The sequence below is a fragment of the Microcaecilia unicolor genome, chromosome 11, assembly GCF_901765095.1.
Source record: "Microcaecilia unicolor chromosome 11, aMicUni1.1, whole genome shotgun sequence".
Classification (NCBI taxonomy): domain Eukaryota; kingdom Metazoa; phylum Chordata; class Amphibia; order Gymnophiona; family Siphonopidae; genus Microcaecilia; species Microcaecilia unicolor.
Genome location: NC_044041.1, coordinates 176,278,052 through 176,292,608, shown reverse-complemented (window position 1 = coordinate 176,292,608; position 14,557 = coordinate 176,278,052).

Below are 14,557 nucleotides of genomic sequence, written 5' to 3'. Positions count from 1 at the left end.
TTGTGGCCCAGTTCAGATCCAAGAAAAAAGCCCTGGCAGAGGGAGTGTGCTACACTCAGAAAAGCAAAACTGGTTAGCTTGTTGTTTGACCTTGCATCATCACATGTTCTGTTGAGAGGCTTTACTTGACTTGAACAAGCCTTGCTGGGATTTTTTCCAGTTTAAGCAGGGAATTGACAGAAATGAGCACCTTAAGGAAATGGGTGAATTTGTGTGGGAATCAAATAGGTTTTTCCTCCATTTTCATTTTGTGAATGTCGTCGTAACATTTTGTAAGCCACACTGAGCCTGCAAATGGGTGGGAAAATGTGGGATACAAGTGCAGCAAATAAATAAAATAAGAGAGCTTCTGTACATACAGTTTGCTTTTCCAGCATTAAGTCACTGCTCTGTGGGTGGGCTCTGTCTGCTTGGTGATATTCCATGCAGTTTACCAGTTTGAAAATCAATTTCAGTGATTACTACAGAGAAGAAATTGAATAAAAAGATGTGGCTTTTTTGAAGCTGATGTCATTTAGATGGATGCCTGCATATGGTCCAGGTTTCACAAACAGGCATGGTACGTTACAAGTTTTATCAAATGATAGCAATGTGTTTGGCTACAGTACAATTAAGCATATCTGGGAAAATATGCAGCTAGGCATATTTATTAAACACATATTCTTCACTACTGTACTGATCCATAGTGTAGCAGTTATGGCAGCAGTTCACTAATATTTGATATGACCTGACACAATGTGCTTCTAAGGCTACTGTCTATATCGGGATGGCATGGGAAATCCCCAACTTCCACAGCTGTGTGGTTAATACTTTTGACAATTTAAGAGACATCATGATGCTCATTCTCTACTTGAATATGAGGATATCAAAGTGCGTACTATGTACCCTGCCAATTAGATCACCAGATAGAATACTTTTTATCTCCAATGATGTGCCCACTTACGTGGGAAAGTCAATAGACTGATCTCCCATATCCAGGGTAGTGATGGTCATCTCATGTTCATATTCACAGGTAATAAGTGCTCATGTAGGTTCTGCTCATTAGATGAGCCTGCGGAGTTGCCTATGCTTGACTGCTGTTTCCTGATAGTTGCTGTAAAGCTTGCATTTATAACTGAAATCTGTCCTTGGCCATCTACCTTTTTCCTTGCTGTGTGCTTATTTATCACTTGCTACACTATGGAATTACTATTCTGCTCCCTGATCTACTCATGTTGTTCTTGGTCATCATTTAAGAACAGGATGGAAAGAGTTTGGTCACAACCTTTGATGTGCTGCAGACAACTTTGCTGTTCTTGTTCAAACAAAACTGTTTCTTTGTGAATAAGTCACTGAATAAATTAATAACAACATGCTGCATTTTCATGATGTGAAATAAGGTCACAGGGAGAGAAACTCTCAGGAAGATAGTTGCAATGTGATCACCTTTTCTCTTCCTTATCAATGTTTACACAATCATGAATGATATACAATGAATTAATAGGGAAGTTATTTACTCTAAACAGCACTAGAACTAACTACATTCCATGAAACTGACTAGTAAAAAATGGAAAGCAAATTTTCAGTTAATGAACAATTAAGCTGTGGCATTTATTGCCAGAGGATATGCTCAAAAGGTAGTAGTATAGCTTGGTTTAAAAAAGAGGTTTTGGTATGTTACTGGAGAGTGGAGAACAGGTCAAGCAATAGTTCCTGGCTAGATAGACTTGGCTGTTTGCACTTCATACTTCTAGGTGTGAGCAACAGAGAACTGAATTGTGTATAAGGAGCTGCTGGGATCTTCCAAGTAATCTGGACTGGCCACAGATAGGATGCTGGGCTTGATGGACCATTGACTTCTCACAGAATAGCACATCTTATGTTCCTCTTTATCTCCCATCCCACAATCCGAAATAAATGAGAGATGACATGTCCCACTGAGACAAGACATTTGCAGGTCCTTTTACTAAGCTGTTGCCATTAGCATGTGGCCATTTTCCAAAATTACCACACGAGCACTTACCATCTATTTTGTAGGTGGTACAGGCTCCTGCATTATCTGTGCTCTAACCAGTTAGCGTGCAGTAATGTATATGGGCTAACTCGTTAGTGCAGGAATGCTCATCCTCTGCATGACATACCCCCTCAAAAAAATAAGAAAAACCTTTTACTGAGTGCACACAGATTGTAGAGTTACCGCAGGATGCCTGAGTGCATTCTGCAGTACTCTTTTTTTTTTTTTTTTTTTTTGCTATGTTAGGCACACATTAGTGCAGAACGCAGCTTAATAAATGGGCCCCTTGGTTTGGCCACAAAGGAGGTAAGTCTATGTTACTCAAAGTTAGGCAATGGAAAGATCCATGCTAAACTAATATTCTATATAGGCCTAATGCCCTTTATAGAATAGTACTTTGAGCAGATTCTCGTGCCCAACTTTGGCCGTGACAACTGAAACCTGGTGTAAATTCTGGCTCTCGGGCATGGAGATTCAAATATTCTATAACATTACGCCTAATTTCTGACTTGCCCATACCCCTCCCATGACCATGCCCCCTTTTGATCACGTTATGGAATTTAGGCATAGATGTTATAGCATAGTGACTAGGTCAGATTCGTGTGCAAATCCAAATTGATACCGATCAATTATTGACTGTTGACACCTCATTAACTCGTTCTCGCATCTGGCCCATGTGCCAAAAGAAAGCTGCAGGCACCGCGGCAGCAGCGGGGAGGAGCAGAATGAAGCAGGCAATGCTCCTTGCCGGCTGAACCCGGAGCGCCGGGAGGAAAGACATTGAGGGATGTTGGATTGGAGGAAGGCAGTAGTGCTGGACTTGTGGGGGGGGGCTGGAGGGAAGGGATAGTGCTGCCAGACTTGTGGGAGGGAAGGGAGAGAGCTGCTGGATGTGGGAAGAGGAGGAAGGGATTTGAATGGAAGGGAGAGAGTTGCTAGAAGTGGGAGGAAAAGGAGGAGGGGATCTGGATGAAAGGGAGAAAGCTGCTGGACATGGGAGGAAGAGACTGAAGGGAAGGGAGAGCTGCTGGACATGGGAGGGAGGGGCTAGAGGGAAGGGAAACAGGTGTTAGACATGGGAGGAAGGGGCTGGAGGGAAGGGAGAGAGAACTACTGGACATGGGAGGAAGAAGGGAAGGGAGAGAACTGCTGGACATGGGAGGAAGAGGCGGGGACAGGATGGAAGGGAGCGAGGTCCTGGACATGGGAGAAAGGGATCTGGATGGAAGGGAGATAGCTTCTGGATGTGGGTGGAGGAGGGGACTAGATAGAAGGGAGAGAGCTGCTGGATGTGGCAGGAAGAGGAGGAGATCTGGATGGAAGGGAGAGCTGCTGGAACAACACAAGGAGGGAGGGAAGGGAAACAGATACCAGACCAAGGAGATGAAGGAAAAGGGGATCAAATACTAAACCTATCACAGGAGGGCGGGCAGGCAGGGAATCAAGCAAGCAAGCAAACCAGATGCTGGAAAGGGGAGTGAGTGAGAAAGAGAGAAGCTGGATGGGGTACGGTCAGAGAGGATAGAGGTATATTGGCACTGCGGACGAACGGGGGAGAAGCTGGACAGGGAAATATAGCGGGACAGAGAAAGCGAATGCTACATACCTGTAGAAGGTATTCTCCGAGGACAGCAGGCTGATTGTTCTCACTGATGGGTGACGTCCACGGCAGCCCCTCCAATCGGAATCTTCACTAGCAAAAGCCTTTGCTAGCCCTCGCGCGCCAATGCGCATGCGCGGCCGTCTTCCCGCCCGAAACCGGCTCGTGCCGGCCAGTCTCATATGTAGCAAGACAAAGAGAAGGGAAGACACAACTCCAAAGGGGAGGCGGGCGGGTTTGTGAGAACAATCAGCCTGCTGTCCTCGGAGAATACCTTCTACAGGTATGTAGCATTCGCTTTCTCCGAGGACAAGCAGGCTGCTTGTTCTCACTGATGGGGTATCCCTAGCCCCCAGGCTCACTCAAAACAACAAACATGGTCAATTGGGCCTCGCAACAACGAGGACATAACTGAGATTGACCTAACAACTTATCCAACTAACAGAGTGTAGCCTGGAACAGAATAAACATGGGCCTAGGGGGGTGGAGTTGGATTCTAAACCCCGAACAGATTCTGAAGCACTGACTGCCCGAACCGACTGTCGCGTCGGGTATCCTGCTGCAGGCAGTAATGAGATGTGAATGTGTGGACAGATGACCACGTCGCAGCTTTGCAAATCTCTTCAATAGTGGCTGACTTCAAGTGGGCTACCGACGCTGCCATGGCTCTAACATTATGAGCCGTGACATGACCCTCAAGAGCCAGCCCAGCCTGGGCGTAAGTGAAGGAAATGCAAATTGGATATGGTGCGTTTCCCCACAGCCACTCCCCTCCTGTTGGGATCAAAAGAAACAAACAATTGGGCGGACTGTCTGTTGGGCTGTGTCCGCTCCAGATAGAAGGCCAATGCTCTCTTGCAGTCCAATGTGTGCAGCTGACGTTCAGCAGGGCAGGAATGAGGACGGGGAAAGAATGTTGGCAAGACAATTGACTGGTTCAGATGGAACTCCGACACAACCTTTGGCAAGAACTTAGGGTGAGTGCGGAGGACTACTCTGTTATGATGAAATTTGGTGTAAGGGGCCTGGGCTACCAGGGCCTGAAGCTCACTGACTCTACGAGCTGAAGTAACTGCCACCAAGAAAATGACCTTCCAGGTCAAGTACTTCAGATGGCAGGAGTTCAGAGGCTCAAAAGGAGGTTTCATCAGCTGGGTGAGGACGACATTGAGATCCCATGACACTGTAGGAGGTTTGACGGGGGGCTTTGACAAAAGCAAACCTCTCGAAGCGAACAATTAAAGGCTGTCCTGAGATCGGCTTACCTTCCACACGGTAATGGTATGCACTAATTGCGCTAAGGTGAACCCTTACAGAGTTGGTCTTGAGACCAGACTCAGACAAGTGCAGAAGGTATTCAAGCAGGGTCTGTGTAGGACAGGAGCGAGGATCTAAGGCCTTGCTGTCACACCAGACGGCAAACCTCCTCCATAAAAAGAAGTAACTCCTCTTAGTGGAATCTTTTCTGGAAGCAAGCAAGACACGGGAGAAACCCTCTGACAGACCCAAAGAGGCAAAGACTACGCTCTCAACATCCAGGCCGTGAGAGCCAGAGACTGGAGGTTGGGATGCAGAAGCGCCCCTTCGTCCTGTGTGATCAGGGTCGGAAAACACTCCAATCTCCACGGTTCTTCGGAGGACAACTCCAGAAGGAGAGGGAACCAGATCTGACGCAGCAAAAAGGAGCAATCAGAATCATGGTGCCTCGGTCTTGCTTGAGTTTCAATAAAGTCTTCCCCACCAGAGGTATGGGAGGATAAGCATACAGCAGGCCGTTCCCCCAATCCAGGAGGAAGGCATCCGATGCCAGTCTGCCGTGGGCCTGAAGTCTGGAACAGAACTGAGGGACCTTGTGGTTGGCTCGAGATGCAAAGAGATCTACCAAGGGGATGCCCCACACCTGGAAGATCCGGCACACTACTCTGGAGTTGAGCGACCACTCGTGAGGTTGCATGATCCTGCTCAACCTGTCAGCCCTGGGCTCATCCTCCACGACCACCGGGAAGGGGATGGCCGTAGACATCTCCCGGACAAAGGCCGCGAAAGACAGACTCTCGGGAGGAGAAAGCTGCCTTTCAGGAGAGGGAGTGGGATCAGAAGGCAGGCCAGACTCCTCGTCAGAGAAATATCTGATCTCCTCCTCCTCCTCCCACGAGGCCTCACCATCGGTATCAGACACAAGTTCACGGACCTGTGTCTGAAGCCGTGCCTGGCTCGACTCCGTGGAACCACGGCCACGGTGGGAGCGTCGAGAGGTAGACTCCCTCGCCAGCACCGGCGAAGCTCCCTCCGCCGACGTCGTCGGGGAGCCTTCCTGGGAGGCGACAGCAGTCGGTACCGCAAGTGGCACCGATGTCGGAGACCTCACCCCGGGCAAGGGGCCAGCCGGCGCCTCACTCGACGGTACCGGTGGCACAAGCACCCCCGGTACCGGAGGGGAAGGGCGCAACAGCTCTCCCAGGATCTCTGGGAGGACGGCCCAGAGACTCTCGTGCAGAGCGGCTGTGGAGAAAGACATGGAAGCCGATGCAGGTGTCGATGTCAGAGTCTGTTCCAGGCGAGGAGGCTGTTCCGGGCTGTCCATAGTGGAGCGCATCGACACCTCCTGAACAGAGGGTGAGCGGTCCTCTCGGTGCCGATGCCTACTGGGTGCCGACTCCCTCGGCGACCCAGAGCTCTCGGTGCCGATACGGGAAGGGGACCGGTGTCGATGCTTCTTCGACTTTTTGGAACGAAGCATGTCACCGGAGCTTCCCGGCACCGATGAGGAGGACGTAGAATCCAACCGTCGCTTCCTCGGGGCCGAGGCCGAAGAAGGTCGGTCTCGGGGGGGGGGGGGGGGGGCTGTACCGCAGGAGCCCTCAGGGTAGGGGAAGACCCACCCGAAGGCTCACCGCCACCAGCAGGGGAATGGACAGCCCTCACCTGCACTCCAGACGAAGCACCACCGTCCGACGACATCAGCAGACGTGGAGGTCCCGGTAGCGCCGACGCAGCCTTCCGATGTCTCAGCCCCGATGCAGAGGGTCGATGCCTCGATGCAGTTGCGGCCGAGGACGAAGGTCTGGACGCTGGCGACGTCAATGCAGTCGATACTCCCGGTGCCGATGCCGACGAAGAGCCCGAGAACAAAACGTTTCACTGGGCCAATCTCGCTACCTGAGTCCGCTTTTGTAAAAGAGCGCACAGACTACAGGCCTGCGGGCGGTGCCCAGCCCCCAGACACTGAAGACACGACGCGTGTCTATCAGTGAGCGAGATTACCCGGGCGCACTGGGTGCACTTCTTGAAGCCACTGGGAGACTTTGATGTCATGGGCGGAAAAATCACGCCGGCGAGACCAAAACTCGTAATGGCGAAGATGGCACCACAAAAGAGGGGAAGAAAAAACTTCGACCCTAGGCCACAAAAGGGCCTACCCCGACGACGAAAGAAAACTTAACGGGGCAAAAAACTAGAAATACAGGAAGGGGAAAAGACCGAAAAGGTCTCCTTCCGAAATGTTTTGTTTTTTTTTTTTTTAGTAGCGAAAGTCAAAAAAGACGCGCGAGGTCGACTTAAGGGGCGCGAACGGCGTAAACACGACCGTACCGAGCGCGGACAAAAGAAGACTGGCCGGCACGAGCTGGTTTCGGGCGGGAAGACGGCCGCGCATGCGTGGTGCGCGAGGGCTAGCAAAGGCTAGCTAGTGAAGATTCCGATTGGAGGGGCTGCCGTGGACGTCACCCATCAGTGAGAACAAGCAGCCTGCTTGTCCTCGGAGAAAGAGAGATACTGAACATACCAGTAACATATGACGGCAGAAAAAGACCTGCACGGTTCACCCAGTCTGCCCAACAAGATAAACTCACATGTGCCATTTTTTGTGTATACCTTACCTTGATTTGTACCTGTCTTTTTCAGGGCACAGACCGTATAGGTCTGCCCAGCACTATCCCCGACTCCCACCACCGGCTCTGGCACAGACCGTATAAGTCTGCCCAGCACTATCCCCACCTCCCAACCACCAGCCCTGCCTCCCACCACCGCCTAAGCTTCTGGGGATCCCTTCCTTCTGAGGAGGATTCCTTTATGTTTATCCCACGCATGTTTGAATTCTGTTACTGTTTTCCTCTCCACCACCTCCCGCGGGAGAGCATTCCAAGCATCCACCACTCTCTCCGTGAAAAAATACTTCCTAACATTTTTCTTGAGTCTGCCCCCCTTCAATCTCATTTCATGTCCTCTAGTTCCACCGCCTTCCCCTCTCTGGAAAAGGTTCGTTTGCAGATTAATACCTTTCAAATATTTGAACGTCTGTATCATATCACCCCTGTTTCTCCTTTCCTCCAGGGTATACTTGTTCAGGTCAACAAGTCTCTCCTCATACGTCTTGCAACACAAATTCCATACCATTCTCGTAGCTTTTCTTTGCACCGCTTCCATTTTTTTTAACATCCTTCACGAGATACGGCCTCCAAAACTGAACACAATACTCCAGGTGGGGCCTCACCAACGTCTTATACAGGGGTATTAAAACCTATTTTCTTCTGCTGGTCACACCTCTCTCTATACAGCCTAGCAATCTTCTAGCTACGGCCACCGCCTTGTCACACTGTTTCGTCGCCTTCAGGTCCTCAGATACTATCGCCCCAAGATCCCTCTCCCCGTCCGTACCTATCAGACTCTCACCGCCTAACACACACATCTCCTGTGGATTTCTACTCCCTAAGTGCATCACTTTGCATTTCTTCGCATTGAATTTTAATTGCCAAACATTAGACCAGTCTTCTAGCTTCCGCAGATCTTTTTTCATGCTTTCCACTCCCTCCGGGGTGTCCACTCTGTTGCAAATCTTGGTGTCATGGAGGAAGAGGTACAGAGATGGAAGAAGATGGATAGTGGACATGGAGAGAGTAGTGTAATGCTGCGTTTTTGTCTATGCTATTCTTAGAAGTGAAAGAAATGAAACTGAAATTAGAAAGAAAAGTATCTTTATTACCACTACAAGAGCTGGTATCAGTGGCAAACATTAGTAATATCATAAAACCTAACCTCAGTAACTTTGGTAGTTGTAAAAGAATTAGTCTTATCTTGCAGCAAGAGGAATGCCTTCTTGTATTTCTAACTCTCAGTGTGGCCTGCAGCCACTGAGGCCAGCACTGCTACTCCCATTGAAGTCACTGGAAGTGGGGTAGGTGTGCGGTAGGGGCATGGGTGTATCAGGTGTCAGGTGTTTCTCTAGTGCCCACCCATCCAACCTGTTGGCCTACCCCAAAATTGCCTTCTGGCTAAGCCACTGATATATTAGTGGTTTTTTTACATTGCAAACTTAAATTTTAGGCACATTTTTAGGTGGATTCAATTGTTTACACAACTTATAAACTGAATAATGGTGTAGTCTCTCTCTTTCTCAGTCCCCCTAATTATTTTCAGCACTTATTCTCTCTCAATCTCCCTCATCGTCCTAATTAGTCCCCACCCTCTCTCTGCTCTCAATTCTAACATCCTCATTTATTCATTATCTCTATATATAAAAGGCAACACCAACGTTCTATGAAGCCTCCAACCGGAAGTGTGAAGGGGAAGAGATATCCGGTTTCCCCATGAGTGTCTGCCCCGCCCTCGCTCTCTCTCTAACACAAACAGTGAAGGAAAACAGCAAAGCAGGAAATCAAATCGCTCTCTCTGTAACAATGAAGGACTCAGAGGGGGGAGGGGAGAGAGGGCAGGAACACACACACTCCCACATGCACACAGAAGAAAACCTTGCTAGCCCCCGTTTCATTTGCATCAGAAATGGGGCTTTTTTACTAGTATCTAATAAATACCACCACAAAGCCCATAGCTAAAGTCCAAATATTGAAATAAAATCACATCATCAGCATCACATAACAATTATAAAACATCAATAACCCTCATCCTTAGTCTCCCCATGACCCTCATGTTTGACCATATGACTGGGTAAAAAGCTATAATTTCATGTTTTTAAAACATGCTAAAATCTGACATCAGTCTCACGTTCTGAGACAACATTAAACAACATTGAAGGTACCAATGTACAGGCATTTCATTCCCTGAAGGAATTACTAATGTCTTGTTCTGAAATGACTACAGTATCCAGCCAGGAATAACAGTTGTCCTTGCAAATGTGAAAGGCAATTCTATAACTATTGTTTGTTGTTTATAGACACCTTTGCACGCTTAAATGCAGGGAAAAGTACCCTAAGCGCTATTCTGTAAGAGTGCATTGCATGTAAGTGCAATAGTGCTCAACTCCAACTGGTGGTGTGCATGTGGACAAAGCATGAGTGAGACATGGATGGGGCTCCCAATTATGCACACAGCTTACAGAATACTGTAAATTACAAGCACCCTTCTTGCATTTGGGCCTGCACAGCTACATCAGGTCTGGTGTAACTGAAAGTGCTGATATATAAAGCATGCCAATGCCAGGTTACTATTCTATAATGCAGAACCTTTAAGGTTCACAAAATGGCCTTAAACTGACCTCTGATCTTCATTGAGGTTAACATGCTTCCTATGTATATCTCTCTATAAATTTTGTTTGTTTGTAATTTCATACCCCTTTGCTGCCATTATTTTGCACCAGCTGGATTTTATGGGTCTCCTAATGTAGCAACCCCAGGCAATCCATATTATGAAAGCCTAGTTATGACAAATCAGTACACGGATAGGGAAATTTCATACCTGCTAATTTTTTTTTTTTTAGGCCTACCCAGACCAGTTCAAAAATGAATGGATTATGTCCCTCTACCACGATGGAGACACAGAACAATGAAGTATTCTCTATCAGATGGCAGACGTGCTTAGCTGTGCATAATATTCTGGAATTGGTTACCTGCGACTCCTGGGCCTGGCTGGACAGCAATCCCCCAGTTCAGTCAAGCAGGCAAGGGGGTGCACTGCAGTCTTCTCCCTGGCCCTTCAGGTAGTACCTGGAGGAGTTCAGGTCCCCTCACTCTCCCTTTTTTCCATTTTCTCCTCAACTACCCTCCATGTTCTCTTCCTCTGGTTTGGTGTCCTCACTTCCTTGCTGCTCAGCCTTCTTCCTCTTCAGGGGCCAGCAAGTACAATAATTTTTTAAAAAATTGAGACAAACAGTAAAAAGCAACAGCGGGGAACACATGGAATGGGGCAGGATTGCTCCAGAGCCAGCCAGTTACAGCAGTGCATAGTACTAGGAGCAAAGGACTGAGACACCAGTATCTGGGAGAGAGAGAGAGGACTCGGAGCTCTTTGGCATCAAGTTGGGAGTTTGAGCCACTCCAGGAGTGGTGTGAGGTTCATGGTGGGACCAGGCTGGTCAGTGTTAACAGCACTATGGTTGTGTGGCCAGAGCATCACTCACAGCAGTGTTCAATGGTCAAATGCTGGTCTTGCTGTGGCAGCCACCCAGGGAGCTTGGTCAGTGTACCTCGTGCTGCAGGGAGCTGTTCATACATGGAAGTTTTTGTAGAACTGCAGGCAGACTCCAGAAGAAGGAGGGCTGCATGTGAGGTGGATACTGCCATTTTGTCTTCTTGGGGAGTGGGGAGTGCGGGAACATCTGCCATTTTACAAGGCCCAAGGTCAGGGTCTTCTTGTGTTCCCCCAACATTGTCTCTGGAGGGGGTTTGCACAGCATCCCAGTCAGAGCCAGGCATCAGGCATATTTTCTCCACTGTTTGTGCTACTTTTTCCTCAAGCTTTTCTGCTATACCAATCATGAGGAGTCTTTGAAGTGGTGACTACTCCTGCTCTTGGCTGCCCAATACAAATACCTATTGTACCTGCATGTAGTCTGCTTCAGCTTTCAGGTGATATATAAAAAAATAAAGGGCTTCCTTAGCATCCCTCCGGACTGGCCCAGGATTGGACTGATGGGTTGTGCTTGCCTACCAGCAGGTGGAGACTGAGAAAAAACTCTGACTCTAGCGAGCCAATAGGAGCCCTGGTCATGTGACCGTAGCCTCAGTGACGGAGGCATAGCGAAGGATGTCCTCAACTGCCATTGCAGGGACGGAGGCATAGCAGACGTCCTTCACCCATACTCTTAAAAAAAAAAAAAAAAGACGTCCCTGACTAGCACTTGGACATTTTCACCTGGATTTGTATTTTTCTAAGGTTGTAGATGGCTATTTTAGACGCAGCTTATCTGCATGTATGAAGCCATCTTTGGCATGCGCAGAGCAGCCACACATAATGCTTGGCTGCTCTGCACTGGCTTTCCCTCCTTAGGAATGAAATCGTGTGCAAATGAGCTAACAGTGAGCAACTCATTTGCATGCGATTTCTTTCATGCATGCCCGTTCCTTTCCGAATCGCTAAAGGATTGGTAAGGGAAGGGCTTTTTCCGTTCAGTTAGTGCATCAGTTAGTCCACTGCAGTACCCCCTAGGGGGCCCAGTTGGTGTTCTGACATGTCAGGGGGACCAGTGCACTAGGAATGCTGGCTCCTCCCATGACCAAATGAGTTGGATTTGGTCGTTTTTGAGATGGGCGTCCTCAGTTTCCATTATCGCCGAACACCAGGGACAACCATCTCTAAGGTCGACCTAAATGTTGAGATTTGGGTGTCGCCGACCGTATTATCGAAATGAAAGATGGACGCGGGGGTGCATTCTAGAAAGTTTTTGTTTTGCTTTAGAGATTTGCCGGTCTGGGCTGTCGCAGACGATGACCCTACCGTGAGAACAAGCAGCCTGCTTTTCCTCGGCGAATACGGGTTTCCCCACCCCTTCGTGGGGACATCCTGCGAGGACGCCCCGTTCGATTATGCCCCTCCACGGCAACTAGTTAATAATGCTTGCTTTTCTCTCTCTCTCCCTCTTTTTATTCCCCCCCTTAATACTAAACTAGATCCTGCAGTGCCTGCTAGATTCTGTTAATGCTGTGGTACAAAGTTTTTAAAACTAAGTGGAACAGACTATGGAGATTAGTTGATAAAATTTGCTTTTTATAGTTTTATTTTGCCTATCACTAACCTACAATTCCTCCTTTAAACCCCAATCTTTAAGTTCCCAAAGCAAAATAGTGTTCACTTACCAGAAAAATGTCCTCTTCTCTCACAACTTCTCAGATGGAACTCTGACACTACCTTAGGAAGGAACTTAGGATGCGTGTGGAGAACTACTCTGTTCTGATGAAACTTAGTGTTAGGTGGATCAGCTACTAGGGCCTAAGGCTCACTGACCCTGCAAGCTGAAGTGACTGCTACCAAAAACAAGACCTTCCAGATCAGGTATTAAAGATGACAGGAATCAAATGACTCAAAAAGGAGCTTTCATCAGCTGGGTGAAGACAACATTGAGGTCCCATAACACTGCTGGAAGTTTGACAAGGATTGAACAACTAGACAGAGCTTGGTTTCCCCTCTACACGATAATGGTACGCACTAATCACACTAAGACAACAGAATCTCTTCCCTTCTCTTCTTGCCCTGGTAGAATGAGTTTGACCGCATGGGCCTTTAGGGAGGAGAGTTCCTCTGTGAGCAACTCACAATGCTAAGAGCTGAACTTTTACGCTCTCTGTGGGCAATCTGGAGGAAGTTGACACCAACTGAGGGTGTAACCCACTTGGACTATTTGCAGAACCCACCAGTCTAGGATTATTAGGGGCCACTTTCCTTGGAAAAAATTCTGCCTCCCTCCCACCGGTAGGTAGTCTGGGATGGATACTTTTACTACAGCTATGCTCTGCTGCAGCCAGTCAAAAGCTTGTCCCCTGCTTAGACTGGAGAGCTAGCTGAGACTTCTGAATCCACTGCTGTAGAGGACAGGAGCGCAGAGGCTGGGCCTGTTTGCTCAGGACAGGAGGAAGGGGTAAGCCTATGCCTTTGAGAGTAATAGGTACTCTTGATTCCCGCCTGAAAACCTCTGCGATGTGGAGGCTACAGAAGGAGCAGGCCGAGTCAGGGACTTGATGGTATCGGTTTCCTTTTTATGAGGTTTGCTACCTCTTCCACCTTGTCCCCAAAAAGGTTGGCTCCTTGGAAAGGAACATCTGCCAGCTTTTACTGAACTGCTAGTTATAGGTCTGAGACACGTAGCCATTAGAGTCTATGTATGCTGTATACCTACAGCAGAAAGTCTGCATGCCACATCGGAGGTATCAAAAGTGGCCCAAACCAGGTGCTTTCTGCACTCTTTCTGCTTAGTGGCAATCTGGCGAAGGCATGTAACCTGCTCCGATGGGAGAGAGTCCGCAAACTCTAGTGCACTGCCCACCAAAGACTTAGAGTAGATGCTCATGTAGAGGTGGTAGGACTGGATATGGGAAATTAGCATCAAGCCCTGGAAAATCTTTCTCCCAAAATACTCCAGGGTGCAAGCATCCCTTCCTGGGGGAGCCAAAGCATGGATCCTTGAGCATCTGGCTCTTTTGAGAGTGGATTCGACCACCATAAAGTGGTGCAGCAACTGCAGCTTCTCAAATCAGGGAGCCTTTTGAACTCTATACATGCAGTCCGCTTTCTTAAGAACAACCTGCATCTCCCAAACCTTCATCTGTGCACCTTTCAGAATGTTGTGAACGGGCACTGTTACAGTTTCTTTAGGAGGGGACTCATAGTCAAAGATGTCCAACATCTCAACCATGAGCTCGTCCTCAATTTCCAACTTAAAATGGAATGGCTTCCGCCATTTCCCTAAAAAAAAAAAAAACCCCTATAAAGTAGAGCTCCTCCAGCATAAAGACCTTAAATTTAATTCAAGAGGAGATAGGAAGCCAGTGTAACAGTTTAAGAAAGGGAGTAACATGATCATGGTATCTAGCATTAAAAATTAAACAGGCAACGGTGTTTTAGAGGAGTTGTAATCTATTCAAGCTACATCTAGGGAGACTCGCATAGATGGAATTACAATAATCGTAATGGGAAGTGATAAGAGCATAGCAGATAATTTTACGAAGGGAGTATAATCCTGAAAAAAGGGAAGAATCTATGATAATCCCTAGGTCAGTGATTCCCAAACCTGATCCTGG